We start from the raw sequence: 17,054 nt of genomic DNA on the forward strand, positions 1-17,054 counted from the left end.
GACAGATGCGCCGCCTGCGGCTGCGGCTGCGAGGGGACTCCCCCGCTCCCTGCCTCCCCTGGTACCGGCTGTGCGCCCGATGCGGCCCCCCCTTCTGCCCATACGTTACGGGCCGTGAGCCGGGGTCGCAGCAGGAAGAAGCAGAGTTTCTTTCGCTCTCAGGTTGTGAGAGCACAGGAAAAATGGGGCAGGGGGGAGCCGCCGCCGCGGTTTTCGTGTGCAAAAAGGACCGTTTCTGCGAGGAAAACAACCCCCTTCCTCACTTCAGTCTCCGACAGCTACGAAGCTACTTCACCGAACCGCTTGCCTGGTTCAGGATTTACGATGGACGCGTTCTCACCAAGAGAAAAGGGTATATTTAACTCAATTAACTCGAGGTGAAATCCCGGTAAAGGGGAAGGATGGAGTTAAGAAACGAATCTGTGATTTATTCATGATTTATCACGTCGAGAAAAAAAATGATTTAGCCTGTTCACTTTTCTGCAAAGTATATAGTGCTCTGTGTGTGTAGTTTTTTTACCTGAAGTTATTTAAAGTTAATAGGTACACGAAAAATACTTTGATTTTCAAAGCTGTGATGTTTGTAGTTTGTGTTTGCACCACAGTGAAATGATTTGTTATAATCTTTTATAAGCTTTAACTGCTTTGAAAATTATTAAAATTAAGCAGTGTTTGATGATGGAAACAATACATTTGTGCTTAACTATGATGACACTGCTATTAATATTTCACATTTTAATCAGCAAATCCTCTGCAAGAAATACAATGTCAAGTGCAAAGAAAGGAAACCCTTAAAGAAATATGAAGCCAAATCTTAAGATGAAGGGTCCAACCTCATTAGTGTACAGAACAAGACCCCAGTTTGTAGATTTCCTATATAGTACTGTTGAAATTTAAATAGTTCTTAGATTTCAATATCTGTATCCTGGATATATAACATATTACGCCCTTACCTCTACTGGATTTTACCTGCCTGTTGGCATAAAACCAGATCACAGACTTGACAACTGTCAGCTAGAAAAAAAAAAAAATCTCATCCAAAAAGAAGGGGGGGGGAAGGGTTAGCTTTCAGCTAGAAAAATAGGTTAGTATTGGGAAATACTGTGGTGGCCTGTAAATATTTCTGTGTGCTACCAGCAGATCTAGAATAAGGACAAATCCAGATTTGGATTAGATATGCCTTGTCCAACATATATGCTTTATATCAGTTTGCCAATGATATATATTTATGCACACATGCATGTATATGTAAACATTTAATATGTGTTCTTTAAAATGTTTTATATTCAGAAATAATAAATACTGTTTTTTACCTCTTACATCTTTTAGAAGTTCATAAAGTTATAGCCAAGAAAAAACAATGTATTTTTTTTTACCATAACAAGACATTGTAATTAGATGTTCAGACATATGATCTAATCCCATCCTTTATGCAGGCACTGTTCTCCAATGTTTTGTGGGACTACAAGTGTAAGTCTTTCAGGAAAATGGTAATAGGAGCTCCTTCCCTTCAACACAACTACATCTAATGGGGTCTGTACAGTGACTATTCTTGGTCCAGAGTTCTTCTATATCTTTAGCAGTAATCTGAAACAAAATATAAAATAAATACCAGTGAAATCTTCAAGTAACCAAATGTAAGTAAGTGGTGAGTGATGATAAAGCCTGGTAGGGTGATTAAAGTGATCTTATGATATGCTAGCCTCAGCTGAACAACACATATATTAATACAGTTGAGATCAGGGTGATGTAGGAATGAAGATTTTAGGACACACTAAGTATGGGGGGCTGCATTTTAGAGAGGAGTGAGCAAGTAAATGTATGGAAGGTCATGCTACACAGCCAGCTAAACAAGAGCTTCATTTTCTGCCATGAAATATAAAATAAACAAAAACTACCAAGCAAAACCTAGAGATGTACTACCATTATGTTAGCATTAATGGGACTGTTACCAGAGTGTTCTCAATTCAAACACCCATACATCAGAAAAACGTCAAAAAATTGGAGAGTTCCAAAAAGACCTAAAGAAATGACCCAAGACTTGGAATACCTTACAATGGGATGATTTAAATTCTATTCAGTGTTTAGTTTATCCCGATGAGGATTAAATAAACAATTAAATGAAGCTCCAGAATGACACAGACTGTCACTGGCCAGTCAGAAAAGTGTTGCTGTTGCTAGCAGCAGGCCACGGGCCTTGTGCCAGCTTTGCAAGGCCTCTGTCCTGGCCTGCTGGGCTTGTTACCAACCTGTTGTGAGAACCTGCTGTGTGAACTGAAGCTTGGTGCCAGGTGTCTCTTGTTATGAAATGGAGTTTAAGCATGGGACAACAGCAAAGGCACTGAAAATACTGTAATAGGATGAAAACAGAGGCCCCAAAAATAAACAACTCACTGTTGGTCAAGTACTGGTTGTTGCACAACATTGAGAGCTATGAAAAAGACTGCTCTGAGCATACCAAAGATAAGCAGCAACAGCTATGCAAGAGGAAAACAACCAGCAGCAGGAGGAGGTATTTGCTATGACCTGCAACAGTAACACTCACCAGTATCACAAAGTGTGCAGCTCAGGGGGTGCACGCCAAAGGCTACCAGCTGTGTAGAAGTGAAAACATCTTATAAAAGGACAAAATCCTGAATTTGGTGGGACAGGAACTGCCGTCACAGAGATCTGCAGTCATGGAGGTGCTGTGGGACCGCCAGAGCTGTAAGTGTGTCACCTGCTCTCCCTGCCTGTTTCAAGAGCCTGACACGGCCTTCTGTGCTGCCTGCCCTATGGGCCCTRCCTCTCTCTACCTGCTTGCCCCAGGAATCCTGGCTCCACAAGGACCTCTTGACCTGCCAGCTCATCAGGACCATGTACGTCAGTATGGATGTGTGTGTTTTTCCCCACAAATTCTGCACATTTTTCTTCTCTGATGCTCTAACCCTTCAGTAAAGCCTTACTGTATATAAACTCAGTTTGGCTAATTATGACTCCTGTATAGAAAAGATGGTTTAACAGATAAATTCATAATAAAATCTAATCATTAGAGGCTGAAGTGAAAAAAATCAAACTGAAACTAGAGATAACTAACTATAAATCACTTTATCTGCAATGTGATAGTGTTATGGAAAATCAGACTCACCGGCCTCCATAACAGGGTCTGACCCTAGGTTCCTGCTGAGGCAGAAGTTCGAAGTCAGATTGGAGAGAAATAAAATTTAATGATACACACGTGGTGATTACAGCTCGAGCTGGGTGCCTCTGAAGAGGGACCCCGAACAAAGAAATCCCTGGGCAATTATACCCTTACAATCTAAATTCCCCACCCCKYAAGCRATAGTTTGGACCAACAGTAATAGTTAGGTCTGGGTTCTTCCCCTTCTTCACTGGGCCCCTTCATTGTCTCTAGGCAGGCTGCTTCTTTTCTTATCTTCAAGGTCTGCTACTCCTGCTGTCCGTGTAACTTCTTTATCCCTCCAGCTTGAACCGGCTCTGGGGCCCCCTTTTACTTATCTAGGTAAAAATTCACAGCCTGAGGCCTAAGGCTTCAGCAAATTTAGCTACTAATGCTAAGCAAGTTATGCTAAGCAATTAATTCTAGACAGCTTCAGTCCAATATTCTCTAACAATAGATTCACTGTTACACAAGTCTTAAATCAAGACTGGATGCGTTACTATGAATACGGTGTACCTGAACTGTAAGTTATGGGCTCCAGACAAGAATCATTTACTAAAGTTCTCTTTTAAAATGCAAAGAAGTCACACTAGATTATCATAATGATCCTTTCTGGTATTGAAATTTATGACTCTATTAATCTGTTTTATTCAGAAAACTCAAACCTCCTATTGAAATCAATGATGGCTGTAAGATGTTCTGTAATAAGAGTGGCTTTTACATACTGTCAGAACTGAAATTTTCAGTATTAATGGGCACTTTTGAAATGTGACTCTTACTATTGTCATGCTAGTCACCGGAGTCAATGAGTGGTGGTTACCTTTGATAACAGTGGACTGGGACAGTGCATTAACCAGCTGTTGTGTTCTCTTTGTTTCATATTTATTTTCTGAGAAAGAAAGCGTGCTTGGCTATTTACGCTATTAAACTTTGCCATCCTTTCTATCATCTTTTTCCTGCTCTGGTCCTGCAATGCTTATTAAACATGGTGAAAATCAGAAAGGTCTTTTGTTCATTGGTATTTATGAGTAAATCAGGGGTGGGACCCGTGGCACTCTCCAGAAGTCTTGCTTTTGTTTCTTCAGTTGCAACATCAGTAAGCTAAAGCTGTCTAGCATATAGTTTTCACAACAGCAGTAAAGAGCATCCAAATATTACTCCAGCTAAGTGGTATAAAATATTGGTCAAGCAAAGAAGCTGTCTTGCTATTTTTAGGTAAGAATGCATCTTGTTTTCCTACGTTATGTCCAAGATGTATCTAGCTGAGCATTGAATTGAATGACAGACTGGTTATAGCTGCACATAAAAATCATCTAAAATGACTTTATTGTTTCACTGAGGTTTTGTTGACAGTTTTCTGATTTACGTACTGTGTAATCAGTGAAGGCACCGTGATCCCAAATACTAAAGCAAAAGCAGCTAAACTTTCCTTTACTCAGTGTCATAATATCAGTGGGTAGTAAGTTTAAGATTTGCAATTGTTTTACATGAATTAAGGACTACACATTACATTATATTGAAGCCTACACAGGACACACATATCACATTCTAATTTGTTCCTAAAGCCATGGTAAGATTTAGACTCTATAGGCCACACAGATTCAGGGTCACTGGTTATTCAGATATCTTACAAACACGAGGTTCCAGAGCAACTCTAGGCATTACCTGGAGATAGCCTTGATTTCTAGGAAGACTGCTAGCAAAAAGTATGTGTATTAGTAGTAGCACAGTTTTGCCAAACTCTGCAAATGCATTGTGAGTTTTAAAGTGTTTTGATTTCTTAAAATCTCAGCAGTTGAAATTGAGTGATTTCATAAAAACCTAAGTGTCTGGATTCTTAAGTAGTTTTCCTGGCTATATGATTGAGATATGCAACCTGCATTTGACAAAAGGTGACTTGAATGCATCCTAAATGCTTAGATATGGGAGGAGGGGGGGGCTCCAACTCCTCCCCTGTTTTTCAAAAGAGACATTTGAAAATAAGGAATACTTGGGATTTCCACTACTAATAGTTACTTAAGTGCATTCAGCAGAGACTGTCAGTCAGGTTTCACAGGATTAGGACTGAAGGTTGTCAAATTCTGCTGCTCTAGTCTTGGTAAGAATTCTGACCTATAACCCATGCTCTGCTAAACCCCTTGAAGGTGCTGCAATTTTCACTAGGAGCTGTATTTACTCTCTAGACCATGAAATTGCCAAGTATAGCCTGTGCTATTGCTATAAAACAATAAAAGAGTGACACATGTAAGCAGTCAATTTTCCCCAGTAATCTGATAATCTTCCCAGATCTCTTCTTAATGGAAGAGAAAAGAGGGACTGTAGGTACTCCTTAAGCTGCTGAGATGTAGTAACTGGACAGTTACTACAATCTCTGAAACTCTCAAAGTAGCATTCAATAGTAAGTGTTTGTGCTAAAATTATATTTTACTGATACATAAACAGACTTCAAGACAAATAGTACGTTATTAAAACTTTGGACTGTGGTTACTGCAATAATTTCTTCTATATAAAATATAATTACACTTTATACTCCAGACCACAGCTGACCAACATGCAGAACACTGATTCTGTCCATCACTGTCTAGTGCTCTCTTCTGCTGGGTACCCAAGGCGGGGAAGAAAGGATGCTGCCTAATTTAAGTGCCCTAGGGAAAAGAATATGTTAAGGGGAAGAAAAACAGAAGAGTCAGAAAAGGAGTCTGGAGGGAAAGGGGAAGGGAAGGAGAAAAACTCTGAGTGTTGTGAAAGGAGCCTTGGGCTAGTGAGGAGATGGCTGGACAAAGAGACTGGGGCTGTGATGAGGAAGGACTGGGAGCTAGTACAGAAAATGGAAGAGGAAACTGGAGAAGCTGAGATTGACACTGGGAGGAGAATTGTAAGGGGATGAACAACGGCACTAGAACTAGTCAGATAAGGAGAGGGGAAATCACTGATCTGTAGGATGGAGCAGGGAGATAGCTCTGGCAAGGAGCAAGGCTGCAAGAGAAAACGGCGATGAGCTGACTGAGAAGTCAGAATTAAGGAATCATGGAAGTGGACAATAGACGTTGGGGGCAAAACAGAACAAGAATAAGGACGTAGAGTGGGAAAAATAAGTTACTGGGACAAGAGAATGGTTAAAAGAGATTAACAAAACAATGGACAAACTCCAGAGCATTGCAATGTAATCACAAAGAGAGTGGGCCACACAAATACTCTGACTGGCCTGTAGAGACATTGTCGCGCATATTCAGAAAAACCTATCACAATATGTACAACATTTACAAACGACTTGCTGAATAAGTAGTTGATGCGTTTGGCAACAGGCTTGTCTGCTCTCTTACAGTGTGTTAGAATGAATGGCCTCTAAACGGAATGATTTATGACTGAATTGTGGAGACTGATGAAATGGAATAAGACAACAAATGACTAAATAATGAGCACAATTTAATTATTTGAAAAGGTGCAGAACATATGGAGGATACAGCACTTCGCAAATGAAGAGAACAGGTCAAAAGAACCAAAGAAGCTGTAAATTACAACTAATGGGCTGCAATATGAAAGATTTAGTTCAAACGTTTCAAAACAGTGTCAGTACTTAACACTAGTCATCTTTCAATATCTCTTTCAAAATGCCTCATGAAGTTGTATCTGTATATTTATAGAACCCATTAATAAGCTCCTGCCAAAGCTCTCTATACCTTTGCTGTGTATTAACAGTGGAATACAGGAGAAAACAAAAGAAAATTCAGATTCCCCAAAGCCTAAAGCAAGTAATAATGGAAATACACATCAGCTTTGTTTATTATACGTTAAATGAAAATTCTTTTCCATGCATACAAGAAAGTGATACTTACAAAAACAAGCAACATAATTTTATTCCTTCCAGTTTCTTTAGAGGAGGAAAGCTGCTTTAAGTGTTTTAATCTCTGGCAGAACTGAATTTTCCATTCCCCTGGAAACCTTAAATCAATGTCCCTCTTTGAATCCCAGATTTGAGCTTCCAATAGTATGTCCTCAAAGATAGTTGCAGAACTGTATTTGTTCTTGGTCTGCCATCTGTTCTAGTAGCATGCCCAAAGATGCCATGTCTGATTGCTTTGAGAAGCTAAGGACATATTAGGAGACCATAGAAATTATAAATTTCAAACAGTATTTTTTGTGATATATAATAGATATACTATAGACCTCAACTAGTACAGTAGGTCATCTGGGAGGAGTTATGGAAGGAAGGCAGAAGGGACTAGCTGGAATTGTAATAGCTACCTGCTATAATAAGTGAAGTGGAAGCTATCCATTACATAGAAGCATGATGCAAGGACTTACAGATCTATAAGGAGAGAGTAAAAAATTATAACTTAAGTTACCTGATGGCAAGATCACACCAAGAAAAATAGGTAGTTGGCTCCCAAAGCTGAGGCACACCAAAATATCTTTCACAGTGATATACTGGAGCAACTAAGTCTCTTGTTTTTTCCTCAGATGAAAAGATCACGGGAGTCATGTTTCATGCATTATGTGCTGGGTAATAACATGCAAAGGCTCCATCTATATTATGTCTTTATTAAAAGAACTATTTATAAAAATGCTGCAATGGCATTAAGTATATTCATTTCATTACACCTTTTTCAATTATACTGATCTTGGAACTTGTTTGTAGTATAGCTAGTGGGATTTTTTTTTTCCTATTCAGTTGTTATCTTAATTCTACCATTTTGCATTCCTTGTCCTTTTTATACATCCTGTATCTTATTCCTGACAATCATTAGGCTGGTCAATTGACAAGAACAAGTAGCACCTGGGTCTGTTTTGATCTTCCCCAAGATCATATTGGATTTTGTATCAAAAAGCTGTAAATCCTTCTGTTGAAGATCACAGTATTATTGTCATGCTTTGAATTGTTCCATGTCAAGTAGGTATTCATACTCGGTCAGTAGAGGCCTTTGCCTCTTCTGAAACATGCTCTTACCCCCAACTTTATCCATGACAGCTGATGTCAGCTCTTAAATTTGTTGGACATATTGATTGACACTTTTGAACAAAATCTGTTCTTGCATACATCAGTCATCGCTCACCGCAGCTGCCTTTAGCATCTGCTTCTTGAAAGCTGTTCAACCATGGTAGTATTTATTATTTTACAGCCTGTTGCATTCTGCTTTGTTCATCTTTTGTTGGCTTGTTTGAAGCTTCCCATCATAAGAGTGAAGGTATTAGCATGCTAATATATGTCTTGAATGCATGCCTTGCTTTTTGTACCGTCCAGCAGTGATTTTTCCTAAGCAGCAATTATCTCCCCATCATAGTACTTGATGCTCTTGTTAACATCCTCTAATCAATTGGGTGTACTCAGCAATAACTTTTTCATGACAATTTCTAATAACTGTGATCTAATCACATATCCACAATATGCCCAAAGATACCATCACTTGTATTGGTCAATGCTAAGTATTATTATTAACTGCTGGCAGTATATCAGTATTGGGCCACTGGAACATGAAAAAGGTTTTTTTTTCTTTTATTCTTTTGCTCTGCTGCCCAAATACTAAGTAATTTTCCTTCTGTCTCTTGTGTTCTGTAGCATGTGTACTGGACCATAATGTATGCATTTCTGGTCTACATTTCTGTCTAATACATTCCTTCAGCTTGTGTTGTGTACTTGTTCAGCATTAGATGCTGTCATCATTTTGATTCCTTCCATAGAAAGCTCAGCTTCTTCTCAGAGACTTCCAGAATGTTGGAGGTATTTTTCTCACCAGTCTTTCTGGTAAACTGAAGTCATGTTTCCAGCGAGTCCTATTTGTAAATTCATTTGTAATTAGTAAGTCTTCAAAATTGTATATGGATGTCAGTTTTCAGCTCTTTAATGTAAGTATCTATTCTTTCTTTGAATTCTGGGCTTCGTTTAAGAAATGGTCTTACTATGTATGGAATAATTACACTGAACTCATCAAGTCTTTATCAGCTTCTCTAGAGTTCAGGCATTAGTCCTGGCAAATGACTCACTTCTCACATCTTTTCCATCAGTGGGAGAATAATATATGTTGACTTTCCACTTTTCCATTTTTAATCTATACTGGTAAGATCTAGATACAGACAAAATATTTATTTGTATTATTTGTGTTCTTACAGCTGGAAAATTCAACTTTCAGTAGTCTGAATCCCTTCACGCTTCTAAATTTTTGGTTTCTCATTGCTACTATGTTTTCCAGTTGATTACACTTTCCCCCTTACTGCTGGGCATCATTAGACTGACTGTTGCCACACAACTCTTGCACCACATACTGAGATGCACAACAGGACTCCATATCTATAAAACTGAATTTTTATTTATGGAAAGAATCATTTAAAGAGGTTCTGCAGATGTAGCCAATATTTAGATAATATGCTTACAGTTTAATTTCTTGGTGTCTACAGTCAGCTCATCCCTACTCAACCTCTTTTTTTTTTTTTTTTTTTGCATCAAGTTCTGTGGAGCTTTCCTAACTTACAGAAGCCCTGTAGAACGATGAGTCATAGGGGAGCCAAGCTCAAAACACCCAGTTCTGCTCAAGAATTTCCTTCTGTTTCCAGCACTTACTTGCACATTCTTTCAGCAGCACCATCTCTTTTGGCAGCTCCCAGTTGTAAAGCTTATCTTGTAGATAAGCCATTACCAGCATTTTCACTCCCCCAGTTTGATTTCAAATGTTTACTTTCAAAATTCTGGCAACTTGAAGATTAGCAGTTAAATAGGACTATTTCTTATCACATATGAGCATCATGTTAACAAATTAAATCAAGTTTAAGCATGGTGCCACTTCAATCCATACAGAACTATCCATGTGGAAAAGCCTTTGCAACACAACTCAGAATGTTGTCATGAACCTATGAAGCATTAGATCATCTACGGAAAGCACTACTCATCTGAAATAGATATAGATGGTCGCATAAAATAGAGTAGCAGGCCCCGTTACTCTTTTTTATTCTGCTGAACAACTAACTTCATAAACAACTTCTGTGCATTAATCACTTCATCCACTACAGAAATGCAGCAACTCTTTAATGAACATACTGCATGAGACAAGAGTTTTGGTCAAAAGTGAAGGATAATGCTCATTGAGACTGAAAAGGCAAGAGGAACTGAAGCCAAAACAATAATTACCTGAACTGGAGTTTGACCAAGATGTTGCTATACTTGTGATATGTGTCATGGGATATCTTATGATCAAAAGCTGTCATGACCTTGACTTAAATTTTAAGCTTGCTTCTTGATACTTAATCCCTATCTAGTACCACAAGGGTACAGCAGCTCAGTTCATCCTTAGAGCAGAGTGCCATCTACTGAAGCATCAGAAGTGACTTTAGATCTTTGCCTATTTTTCTTGAATGTCTTTCATCTAGGAATTGACTAAGCCTGATACTGCTTAGTTTTATGACCAAAGCCTCAGAGGTCTTTATAGCTGACAAGTAATTCAAATCAAAACTGAAAAAATGCTCAAATAAATGTGTAATGCCACTTCTTCCCTCTTGCTCTCCCCAAACCCCCACCCTCAGAAATAAAATTAACTAAAAATTAGAGACCAAATGAAGATCACGTATGCTGCCATAATTTAGAAATATCTAAAAAGCACTATCTGATAGTATTCATCCATTCAGGAATAGAAAAGAAGGTAGAAAAAAGGAATTAAAAAGTTATTCAAAAGCCACTAGTAGGATAAAATCTGACTGAAGTTAGTAAATGAATGGAATGTTTCTACAGAAGGAAGGGATCTAAGTATAGGTATTTATTGAGTTGCAAACTCTGACGCATAATAAAGCCAGGAATCTTGAGTATATGTAATGTGATTAGGAGAGATGAATAAATTAAATTAAGATTTTTTTGAAAGCAGCTGGTGTTTTCAAGATGACCAAGGAAGGGTTTTGCAGTCATGGTAATACACTGATATAGAGCTAGGCTTGAAAAAAATTTAAATCACATAAACAATTTTCCTGCCAATCAGGCTTACATTTTCCAGTGTGAATTATTTCAGAATTGAGGCTGAAAATTCCTCCATTATTCTAAAAATAAGGTCAACTAGAATAGCACCAAGACTACAGAAGAAATGACAGATGTGCCATCAGGAAAAGATAATAACAAGAATGAGCATTACAAGAATTGCAGTTCCAGTTAGGAATAATATAAGAGGTCCCCCTTTGTGTAAATGTAGACATCTTTACCATGATCACTTCTGTCTGTCATCATAATCTACTATAGTAAAATTAATGCAATCCAGTAAATTACAGCTTTATAACAGCAGCCTCCATACATACATTTGCACAAATGCTCTACAACGACAGGAATAGAGAAGATATAGAATAAAAAGTTACCAAAAATAGATATGTGAAGTTGCTGGCCAAATGCTACCCATTCCTTTTGGGAAGAGAGGGTAGCAACAAGTGGAGGCTCTGAGGGCAGCTAGCATGACTTCTTGCTGCTCTTGTGTGCTGCTGTTCCTGCTTTTGTAGCTCTGCAAGTGGGAAGGAGGGGGTTGAAAGAACAACCACTTTCTGCAACGTTAGCTGCTACCAACCTCCTAAGTCACCACTGAATAAGATAACTTTCTTTGTGTTTTGCCAATGGGAGGGTGACTTATCAGAACTATGACGGGCTGAGCTATGTTGATGTGTCTAGAGATACAATGCTTTCACGCAGAAGAGGTTCACATTTGGTGTATTCCTGTGTTCTGTAGACTTATTATCCAATTTCTGCTGTATGAAGAGGAACCAACCCTATCCCCAGTACAGAAAAAGAGAGATTTACATGATGTTCCCATTTTCATATTGTTTGTATACTTCTGCACGTGAATAAATGACAGTAAGAATAGACTGACTCATAAATTAAAAGAAAAAAGAAAAAAAAATTAAACAGCCCACCATACTACCAGTTCCAGAGTTTATTGGGTGAGCTGCTCACAGCAATACCAATTTACAAAGGCATCTTGAGTCAGAAGTCTACACTAGGTTGTTATACAACACAAAGATCAGGAACTGAGAAATATTTTTAAAAGACCTGCCAATCAGTCAAAATATGTTCTCAAATTATCCTGGATATCCTGGATACTATATCATAGATATTATATTATATTGTATTACCTTTAACGAAACCACACATGCAAACCTATAGTTAGTTATTTTTATAACTGGTGTTAATTATTATATTATAGCCTATATTTCATATTATATACAATATTGTATTACATTTCTTAGACTATGGTATAAAATTTTACCTTGTTATAGACTTAATCTTGCAGCACAGGATACATTTATGAATTAAAATCATGAGAGTATTTTCCATATGCTCTATATGCTGCTCGTATTCCCCTCTGTGTTACAGTTTTTAAAAATAAGCCAGATCTTGTTATATCTTACTGTGCCTCATTTTAATGTAGCAGATCTGGGAAAACATAAGAATAAGCACTTTTCCTTTTTTTTTTTTTCATATATTAACCAAGCAGCAGAAGAGAAATTAATTTACTTCAGTAACACAGGAAAAGAGACATTAAGAGGACACAGAAAACAATCTCAGAATATAAAATGTCATGCATCGTAATAATCTTGTCACACAGTTTACCTTCTCCTTCCCAGCACTGCCATATTCAATTTTTGACATCCCTAGAAATTCCGATAGTCTAACAATCAGTCATAGCCCATAACTAGATCTTTCAAAAATAATTTAAACTGACTAAAATTCTGCTAGCATGTACGGCAGACTTTTATTGTTCTGTTTTACTGTCTTATTCAGTACCAAAAAAGGCAATAGATAGGTTTTTCATTGATTTCAGCTATTCTCAAGTCTGATTTTTCCATTCAAAGGTTTAGATGTATAATATGACTTTAATTTTTGTCTTCTTAGATTATAGTGTTTGCATAGTATCTGAAAACTCTGTGTTTCATAACAGATTGAAATGATCCCAGGTTTTTTCTTTCTTCTTCCTTTAGCCATTAGGAGGAAGCTTGGTCTAGCAAATAGGCCCTTTGATTAGATCTGAGAAAAACTGTATTCCATTTCTTACACAACCAGTGGGATGTTATGTGAACTTGCATTACTCATATTATTTCTATAAATGTACTGAATCTTTGGGGCTTTTTATCCTATAAATGATGAGGGTAGTCCTCTGTGTGTTTGAACAACTCCTACCACAATGGATTTAGGCTTGCAGTCTCTAAGTGCTTTGAAAATAAAAGTAACATAGAGATAGAAAGGTCATTATTGGAGGTTATTTGTTCTTAAATTTAATTTATAAATTTACAAGGTACCTGAGAAAAATGAGTAGAACACATATGGACTCCATACAATGATTTTTTGCATTACTAGTTAAACAGCCTTGATTTAATAAAGAGCTGTAACTAAATTTTCTATAATGTTATTCTTGCACTTGATAATAGGTTCAAAAATGTGCATTTTTTTTCTCATGCTAAACTAATTTGATTCTTTCTTTCATCTAGGAAAAATAAAAAACAAATTAACCACCAAGGATGATAATGTTTTCAAAATGAAAAAACTTGAGCGTTATCAAGCTTCTTAAAAGGTCACACAAATTATGCAAAATAAATAAAAACAGTGGAAGAAAATATGTTGTGCCATTTTAATTTTATGCCTCTATTTAATATACCCCTTGTTAGTAACTGCTGTGCTGTCTTACTCTGCCCTCACTCATATTACACAGAAGTTTACATGAAACAGCCCCACTTTGGGGCAGGATGGAGTGGTACATGCGCGATTTAGGTCTGTGACACAGGTGAAGGCACTGTGAGAAACCTTTTGTAAGATTAACTTCTCAGAGGTATTGTTGGTTCATTTGCCTGTGCAATGCAGCTGCACTTATGGAGGCATTTTCCCTGCAGGTCTTACATCTGAAATATTTTCCTTAACTCTGAGATTAATGCTAAATAAAGGCATAGCTGCCTGGTCCCCAGCAAAAATTCCCTCTGTCAGCGGCCAGCTATAAAAGTGCTCCAACAATTATTCTGTGTATCCAAAACAGCTGTTTCAGTCTATAAACCCTGCAGAACTAAGAATCCATTAAAACCACATTCTATCACTCAGCCTTTTTAGCTGAGGACCTTCAAGACTCATTGGCAACATAAACGGGCGCTGCAGTACGGCTATGTGGCATACACAGGGTGCGCTGCGACTCGCTAGGGGCAGCGAGGCTGAGGGCTGAGCGTACAAAAGGAAGTGGTGCTCCTCGCACCATGGCCTGGGCTACAAGTGCTGTGGCACTGAATTCAAGCGGGATTTATCCTCTGGGTAGTGCAGTCATGAGCAGGGCTGCTCAGGGGAGAGCATCCTTCCCACTGAACAAGGCAGGATTTTAATAGGAGAAAAACTGCACATGGTGTAATTAATATGTATCATAAGGCATTTGTGCCCAGAGGAAGAAGGGTAGGAAAAAAATAGCAAATTCTCATCGCCTATATGGTCTTAAATCTGGCATTATCCAGTGTCTGAATTCTTCCCTCTGCAGCCTGAGTAGCACGCACAGAGCGTTTGTTACCAGCCAAGTGTGTTGTCTCGTTTGACTGTGCACCTTTTGGTACCCTCTGTTGTTACTAGCTGGGTCAAGCTAACTTGGATATTGCAGACAATGACAGCAGAGCTAAATGTCAGACTGCAAGGTTCTAGCTGAAATGTAGACATGTGGTTACCTTAAATACATGGATTCAAAATACTGAAAAACAGAGGTGAATGATTGAACTATTAACTGATTTCTGCTGTTTTAGAATGTTTAGCAGCTCCAGTGACTAAAAGATTTAAAGAACTCTGACAAGTCAAATCACAGGAGCTGGAGAAATTTTTTTTTTTTTTTTAATCTTGAGTGGGTACTTATTCAGATGACAGTCATATTTCTAATAATAGGTCAGCATGCTGGGATGCTTAGTAACAATAATTCTCGCCTGTAAGTGCAGGCTTGTTTGGCGGAACTGAGTTGTGACATAGCTTTCCCTTTGGGCAACTGACAGTGATCTTAGGGATTTAGTCTTCCTCTGAGGCATGGGACATCAGTTTAGTGGATAGGTCCCACACAATCAATTTTCTGTAACTGCAAAATGGAATTACAGGATGGAATAGGTGTTGGTGCAACTCAATGCTGCCTAGTATGTGGCTTTTAAAAGGTCTTATATTTTTTCCCAGTACAGGAAAAATGATAAAGAAACCTGGCTGCAAATGTCAGTTCCTATATTAAAGTTCCAAAAGAAAGCCTGTGTCTATCAGTTGAAAAGCAGGTATGTGATAGTAAAAACATACAGAATATAGGCTCAAGATACATCTCGACTAGTAATAGTAAAGACCTGTTCTTGACTTGCCAGTATCAACCTAACAGTAGCTCAGCAACATGAAAGATTTGGTGATACAAAACACCTTGAGCCCTAAAAATCCTCACAGAAAAAGCCTTTACATGTTGATTTCATCCAGAGAGAGTTCTTTTTAAGATGATTGAAAACTGAAAGTTCAATCCAATTAAAATCAAATAAGCATCTTCCAAGTTAGTTACAACATTTTCTAAGGGAAGAGCCAGTTTGACATGGTATGACTGTATTTCCTGCATGACAAAGATACTTGGCCTAACAACCAGCTGCCTTGTAGTGTATTATTCCTTATGTGGCAATTTCAGGGCTAGATGAAACCCAAGTGAGAAAGACTAGACAATATTTCAAAATTTACTACAAGTTTAAAAATATTTTTCTTTTTAAAAACATTAAAATAACCTATGAAAATGCTGTTTTGTCATCACAATTTTACCATAGCATATTCATTCCATGTTATAGTTATTAAAGTAAAAATGAATCGTTTCAGCCTTACAGAAAGAAAATACATCAGCCTTCTTTTCATGTAATTCATATAATTATTTCCCATATAGATTTTCAAATACATCAGTCTATTTCTGTAAAGGAGCTGATTTCCTAGATTCTAAACTTTTTTGGTGAAAAACTGCTCCTGCAGAAAATTTTCAATGTGATGTAAATAACAGTATTTTATCTTACAAAATAATATTCAGGAAGGAATATGACCAGCTAGTGAAATCTCAGACTGGGCTATCATCTGATACAGTTTTTCAGTTAACACTCACTACTCATTTCTTATGAAAATGTCTGACTGTTTTCCACGTCGTGCATTTCAAGAAGTGGACTGGTTCTGCGTAACCACGCTTTGGGGATGTTGGATAGCACTTGAAAGTCGTGACTAAGATTTGCTTGTATACAAAATAACTGCGTATCTTGTTGTATTATCACAGTCTGGCTATCTCTAACCTACGGATGATGGATCTGCATGACACATGGGTGACAGACATCTGCCTTATTTCAATCTTGGCTGAAATGGAAAGCCTGTTCCCTGTTCCCTGCCTGGAGGAAAGGTTGCTCCCTCCTCCCTGCCTGAGACTTCCTTCCAGATGGTGCCCGAGTGAGCTTTCTCGCAGAAGCAAATTAAGCCCTTATGTCTTCGGAGAGTTCGGTGACACTAGGCGATCCTTCTCGGATGAACAGCAGATTTTATAACGTGTAGATTTACCGCCTCACGTTGAAAGTGGAACTGAAGGTCACCTCACCGTCTTCGCAGCTCAGTGGCGACGGTCTCAGTGAAGTCCCCGTTAGCCTGCCTCCCCGAACTCCTGAGGAAGGAAGGCAACTGCTAGCAGTAAAACCGGCTAGCACCTCCCTCTTTCCTTGTCTAGCATCTCTGCTGCGGCCCCGCTGTTCGCACCCCCTGCCCGGCCCGCTCGCCGCTGGTCGCTGCGCAGCGCCGCGCAGAAAGGGGCGCAGCCGGCACCGGGGCGCAGCGGCACCGCAGCGTTTCGCGTCGCTGGCGGGGCCTTGAAGCACAGGGAAGACACTGCGCCGCGGCCCCGGGCCCGTTCCGGCGAGCCCGCCCGCCCTCCCTCCGCTCAGCCTGCCG

At 38.6% G+C, this 17,054-nt stretch overlaps 1 protein-coding gene across 1 annotated transcript in view; it reads right to left on the reverse strand.

Annotated features, from left to right (window-relative positions):
* OTUD6B (OTU domain containing 6B) overlaps positions 1-16,821 on the reverse strand; it is a 29,828-nt gene extending 13,007 nt beyond the window's left edge. Inside the window, exons 1-2 of the mRNA XM_026061735.1 lie at positions 16,814-16,821; positions 2,275-2,280 (exon numbers count right to left, since the gene is read on the reverse strand). The gene's annotated coding sequence lies outside the window, so the exon portion shown is untranslated. The remainder of the gene's footprint in view (positions 1-2,274; positions 2,281-16,813) is intronic.
* Positions 16,822-17,054: the final 233 nt, after the last annotated feature.

Source organism: Apteryx rowi, unplaced genomic scaffold, assembly GCF_003343035.1.
Source record: "Apteryx rowi isolate R43461 unplaced genomic scaffold, aptRow1 scaffold_184, whole genome shotgun sequence".
NCBI classification, from domain to species: Eukaryota; Metazoa; Chordata; class Aves; order Apterygiformes; family Apterygidae; genus Apteryx; species Apteryx rowi.